Here is a 6,974-nt window from a genome sequence, read left to right as displayed (position 1 = left end):
GTGCTCTAAATCACTATTGATCAGAGAATTGCAAATTAAGACAATTCTATACACTTCTCAGATTGGCTAAATTGACAGGAAAAATAATGAAAATGTTGGAGGGGATGTGGGAAAACTGGGACACTAATACATTGTTAATGGAATTCTGAACTGATCCAACCATTCTGGGGCTCAAAGAGCTATCACAATGTGCATACTCTGACCAGCAGTGTTTCTTCTGAGATTATATCCTAAAGAGATCTTAAAGAAGGGAAAGAGACCCACATGTGCAAAAATGTTTGTGGCAGTCCTTTTTGTAATGGCAAAAAAACTGGAAACTGAATGGATGCCCATGAGTTGGAGAATAGCTGAATAAATTATGGAATATATGATTGTTATGGAATATTATTGTTCTATAAGAAATGATAAGCAGAATGATTTCAGAGAAGCCTGGAGAGAATTACATGAACTGATGCTATGTAAAATGAGCAGAAGCAGGAGAGCATTGTACATGGCAACAAGATTATATGATGATCAATTCTGATAGACATGTCTCTTTTCCTTTTTTTCTTTTTTCCTTTTTCTTTTTTTTTTTTTTGTGGTTTGCTTTATCTAATTCTGAGAGTGCAAGGTTGAGATCTGCCTCTATTATAGTTTTGCTGTCTATTTCTTCTTGCAACTCTCTTAACTTCTCCTTTAGGAAGTTAGATGCTATACCACTTGGTACATATATGTTTAGTATTGATACGGCTTCATTATTTTTGCTACCTTTTAGCAGGATATAGTTTCCTCCCTTATCTCTTTTAATTAGATCAATTTCTGCTTTTGCTTGATCTGAGGTAAGGATGGCTACCCCTGTTTTTTTGGCTTCACCTGAAGCATAATAGATTCTGCTCCAGCCTTTTACCTTTACTGTGTATGTATCTCCCTGCTTTAAATGTGTTTCCTATAAACAGCATATTGTAGGATTCTGACTTTTGATTCAGTCTGCTATCTGCCTCCATTTAATGGGAGAGTTCATCTGTATTTCCTGCCATCATATTATCCCCTGATTATGCTTTTTTCCCCTTGTCCCCTCTGAACCCCTTCTCCAGTATTGAATTTATGGATCCCACTTGTGTCACACAGCCCTCCCTTTTTAGTATCCCTCCCCCCTCCTTTTAAGTTCCTTCCCCTTTCTTGTACCCTTCCCTTATTCCTCTTTTCTTTTTCCCTTTTCCTCTCCCCCCTTATAATAAGGTGAGAGAGAATTCTCTGAAAAACAAATATGTCAATTATTTACTCTTTGAACGTACTCTGATGAGAATAAGATTCACACAATGTTTCTCCCCCTCTCTAAATTCCCTCAGATGTGGTAAATTTTCTTTGCCTCTTCCTGGGATGTAGTTTTCCTCTTTTTATCTCTCCTTTCCTGTTTTCTGATACTATCCCCTTCCCTTTACTACTTCCCTTTTTTATGTTATATCAGTAAAATCAAATTATCCATGTGGACTTTCTGTATATCCACAACAGAAATACAGTTCTCAAGAGTTCTTTTTATCTTTTTCTGCTTCTCTTGAGTCTTGTGGATGTAGATCAAATTTTTTTGTTTAAGTCTGGTTTTTTTCTAAGAAACAAATGGAATTCCTCTGTTTCTTTAAATGTCCATCTTCTTCCATGGAAGAAAATGCTAAACTTAGCTGGGTAGTTTATTCTTGGTTGCATTACTAGGTCTTTTGCCTTTCAGAATATCAGGTTCCAGGCCCTTTGATCCTTTAATGTGGAGGCAGGCAGATCTTGAGTGACCCTTATTGTGGCACCTTGATATTTGAATTGTTTTTTCCTAGCTGCTTGCACTATTTTTTCCTTAGTTTGGTGCAATGTTCTTGAATTGTGAGGGTCTGGTAGTCTGCTCAATTATAATCCTTCTCTGGGAAGAGATCTGTAAAATCTTTTCCTCTGTGCACAGGTTTCTTGGGAGCTCTGAATCTCCTCCAACTCTTGTACTTTCTCAAATCAGACTGGTCTCCTTTCAGCCTACTGGCGTCAAGACTTTATCCCAGAGTCAATTCTCTCAGACCCAATGCTGCCCTTCTTTTATTCTCCCAGAGAATGGGTGTGGGATAACGCAAGGGCTTCTGGGAAACATTACTTCAACCAATGAGCTTGCTCCTCCTAGAGTTCCTAAGGTGTAAACTCCCTTTAAAGGCTTGAACCAAAGGTCTGAGCCAGAGAACTGTCAAGTCAACCTGAGTTCTCACCTTGTAATTGTCCAGACAACCTGAGTTCTCACCTTGTCACTGTCCAGACAACCTGAGTTCTCACCTGGTAATCCTAACATCTCCCCCTTTCTTTTGATTTAGAACATAGGGTAGTCATGACCTTGAAACATAAATCCATCAATATGGGGGGTATTACACATAATTACATAAATTACATAAGCACATAGTAACATAGTAACATAATACATGCTAGAAGTATGTAACAAATAACATGATCAAATAATCATAAATTGAAAATTTATAAATGTCCATTAGTCTCATCTTGTGTTAGGAAGTACAATGATTCTTGCTGGTTTTTAAAGTTCTTTAACAGTCTTCTTGTTAGCCATGCTCTTTCAGTGTCAGATGTTTCTTAGATTTTCTCCTTTGTTTTGAGGTCTTTCTCTTTTTCTGTCTGTCTCTGATGGACAAGGCGAATGCAACTCGTTGGCACCCATCTGATTTGTTTTCCTGCTGAAGAAATACAAGCAAACCCTCTCCCCAAGACAGTTAATCTATCTGGTCCCTTCCATTCACCACTTTCTGGGTCTCTCCACATCACCTGGCGATTATCTAAGGACAATGGAGCTGCTCGCATTGGACACTGCCCTTCTGGTGGGTTATAAAACCTGTCTGCCAGAGGCAGTGCATCTTTGTCAAAAATTTGAAAATTAATGGTATAGAGAACTAAATTTAGAAGTTCCCTAGGGCTACCTGAGGCTCCCCCTTTCTTTTGTTTTTGGAGGAGTGTCTTAATGTCTCTGTTTCTTCTCTCTACTATTGCCTGACCTTGCAGATTAAAAGGTATTCCAGTAATGTGTAATATCTTATACTGTGCACAGAAGTGCGCAAAATGTTTAGAACTATATGCAGGTCCATTATCTGTTTTTATTTCTTGTGGCACACCCATAATTGCAAATGCTTGGATAAGGAATTCAGTGACCACTCGGGCTGTTTCTTTTGCTGTTGGCACGGCAAAAGTGAATCCTGAAAAGGTATCTACTACCATGTGGATGAAAGACAGACGACCAAAAGATTTATAGTGGGTCACATCCATTTGCCAGATTTCACTGGGTCTCAAACCACGAGGATTCTTCCCTGGAGGGAGTGTAGGAGTGTGGAAAGGAAGACAAGTTGTACAGCTTTTTACTATGCTCCTAGCTTCCTCTCTTGTGATTCCAAATTGTAAATGTAAAGCTCAAGCAGCCTGATGATATTTAGAATGAGATTCTTGTGCTTCCTGAAATAAAGGACTACTGACTAACATGGTTAGAAGGCTATCTGCCTTTGAATTTCCATCAAAAATAGGACCTGGAAGTCCACTATGTGAGTGGACATGCAAGATATAAATCTTGCCTGGATGTTTTCTCACTTGCTCTTGAAGTTCCTTAAAGAACTGATAAATATTAGAGGCTGCAAATTTTATTTGGGCTGTGGCAATTCTTTGTACTACATCTACTGAATAGGCTGAATCAGTAATTATATTTATGTCTCCTGGGTAATAAGTAAGAGCTAGCATGAAAGCAAATAATTCATTCTGTTGAGTGGACTGAAAAGGAGTCCTGACTACTCTCTTTATGGTTAAATCATGAGAGTATACAGCACAAATATTTTCTTTGGAGGCGTCTGTAAAGATTGTTGGTCCTTTAAGAGGAACCTAAGAAACCTTTTCTTCAAAAATCCATCGCCAATTATTTAGTAGCCGGGTTATCTTTAATGGAGATCCATGTGCAAAATTTGGAGCGGTGACCAATAAAATTTGCCATTCTAGGATGGTCTCACAGCATACATTAACTTGTGCGTGAGAATAGAATGTGTATATTTTTTCAGGACTTATTCCAGATAATTGTATTACTCTCTTACTAGCCTTTAACAAAATCCTAGCCACAAGTACTGGGTAAGGAGTAAGGCTTTGTTCTGGTTGTGCTGGGAGGTTCACCCACTCAATCACACTGTCTCCTTGATGAAGAACTGCTGTGGGTGCCTCTTTTGTAGCAAAAACTGATATTTCCAAGGGTTTTTGAGTGACTCTTTCAACCACATTGGATAAAGCCAGTTCAACTTCTCTCAAAGCCTCTTGTGCTTCTTTTGTAAGCTGGCGTGGTGAATTTAAAGCAGTCTCCCCTGAAAATGTCATATAGAGGTTGTAGTTGATTTGGTAGTTAAGCCTAGCACTGGACGCATCCATTGGATATCTCCTATTAATTTTTGAAAATCATTTAAGGTGTTCAACTTCTCTGTTCTTAAAGAAAGCTTTTGTATTGTGAGTGTCTTAGGATATACTTCATATCCTAAATATTGAAAAGGAGCATGTCTTTGAATTTTTTCTGTATCTATATGCAGTTTGTAGTACTTTAGTGTTTCCATGGTCTTTTGTAGACCTCCTCAGGTGCACATCCCAAAGTATCATCCATGTAATGTAACAATATTACTTTTGAAAATGCTTTTCTTATTGGAGCAAGAGCAGCAGCAACATACATTTGGCACATAGTAGGGCTGTTTTTCATTCCCTGTGGCAAAACTGTCCATTCGTATCTTTTATAAGGCTCAGCCAAATTAACACTAGGCACTGAAAAAGCAAATCTTTTCATATCCTCCTTATCTAGAGGGATAGAATAGAAACAATCCTTAATGTCTATAACCCATAGAGTCCATTCTCTTGGCAACTGAGTAGGAGAAGGAAGTCCAGGCTGAAGAGTTCCCATAGTTTCCATCTATTCATTTACTCTTCTTAGATCAGTTAACATCCTCCATTTTCCAAATTTCTTTTTCACCACAAATACTGAGGAATTCCAAGGACTTAGAGAAGGCTGCAAGTTGTTTGTTCACTATGTCTAATAAGGCCTGAATTTTATCACTTCTTAAGGGCCACTGTTCTACCCACACTGGTGAATCAGTCTTCCACTGAATAGGAACCGGTGAAAGTGCAGGTAGGCCTTCAACAGCAGCCCTGCCTAAAAAGCCGAAGTGCTTATTTATAATCCTATCTGCTGTAAAATGTCTCTTCCCTACAGATTGATGGGGATTTTTTCAACCACAAAAGGAGTAAAAACTCCTGTTTCTCCTTCAAATATTCATCTCAAAGGCCTAGCACTAACTTCTGCTGCTATTGATCCTCCAACCCCAGACATGTAGGTGTCTGCCTTAATCTTTGGCCAGTGACTGGGCCAATTGGCACCTCTAATAACTGTATGATCTGCACCCGTGTCTACCAATCCTTCAAATGGTATTCCATTTATATAAATGGTAAGCATAGGTCGGTCAGCTGTCACAGCTGCTGTCCAATATATTCCTGGATTTTGTTCATTGGAGTCAGAAACTAGGCAACTATCACCAGGTTGCTTATAAGGGGTACATAACAATAAGCCTGGTGCTACTACTTCTCCTGGTTGATAAATCACACGTTGTCTACCTGTGTTAGTGACTGGGATATTAGCTACCATAGTTTCCCACATCAGTGTATGGATGGACACTGTTTTGTAGGCACTCTCAGAAGGTGAAATGGTCAAGCCTACTGTGCCTGGAGGCAAAGGATCCATAGGCTCAACAGGAACAGATTTCACTTCTCCAGGGAGTATCTCAGTAGTCTCTACTGCACACAACTCTATTTTTCCTAATTTTAATCCCTTTCTTCCATCTGATTGCCTTTTGGCTGATTGATCATGTCTTAAAATTCTCTGGATGTAACCTCGGCTGCCATCATGCCCCACGTGGGGGGCTGAAGCTGGGCCCCGCCTCTCATTTCCCTGGGTCAATCTACATTCGGAGGCCCAGTGGAGACCCTTGTGATATTTTGGAGATGGAGTTTTAGGTCTTCTTTTACCCTGTCTTCTCACTGTATCTCCATATCTACACTGAGCTCTTAGATATCCAATTTTTCCACATTGAAAACATCAATGAATTTCTCTAGAAGTCCCTTGCCAGGAGGGACCCTGTCTTTCCACATTCATCTTGTCCAGGTGTAAAAAGCATTTGTTCCCATTGTAGCATAGCGTCTTATTATCTCCTCTAAAGAAGCATCTTTGTCTAATTCCCATATAATTCTTTTGCAAATCTCATTGGCATTTTCCTTAGCCAGATGTCTGGTCATTATTTCTGTAGCTGCATTTTCTCCAATAGTTCTTTTGACAGCAGTTTGCAAACGTCTCACAAAATCTGCAAAAGGTTCATTGGGACCTTGCTCTATTTTAGTGAAAACCTCTCCCCGATCTTTTTGTCCAGGGAGGACACTCCAAGCTTTTATTGCAGCCTTAGCAATTTGCTCATATATTGTCATGGTATAATTAATCTGTTCTGAATTCTCTCCATACTGACCTTCACCAGCTAAGTGCTCAAAAGTGAATTGTGTGTTAACTCCTATTTCCAAATTGCATCTGACTTGGATTTTACATAATTCATGAAACTCTGCAAGCCATAACAAATTTTCTCCAGGTTCTAGGCATGTCCTTGCTATGGATTTCCAATCATTCGGAGTTAGGACTTCATAAGAGAAACCATCTAGTAACATTTTAACATAAGCTGATGTAGCCCCATAAAGGGTACAACCTTTTTTCAAAACCTTAATTTTATTCAAATCTAAAGGTGCATATCTTCTCTCTTTTTGACCTACAGAGTCAGTCTTCAATCACAGGATATGCATGTATAAAATCACTTATATCCTGTCCTTCTCTCTTAGCTTTAACCAATGCTTTTTCTAATCTTGTCATAGGTTTAGGCTGCTTCACAGGCAATTCTCTTTGTGTTTCTGCCTCTTCC

This window comes from Sminthopsis crassicaudata, chromosome 2 (genome assembly GCF_048593235.1).
Source record: "Sminthopsis crassicaudata isolate SCR6 chromosome 2, ASM4859323v1, whole genome shotgun sequence".
Taxonomy (NCBI): domain Eukaryota; kingdom Metazoa; phylum Chordata; class Mammalia; order Dasyuromorphia; family Dasyuridae; genus Sminthopsis; species Sminthopsis crassicaudata.
This window is presented reverse-complemented; position numbering follows the sequence as displayed.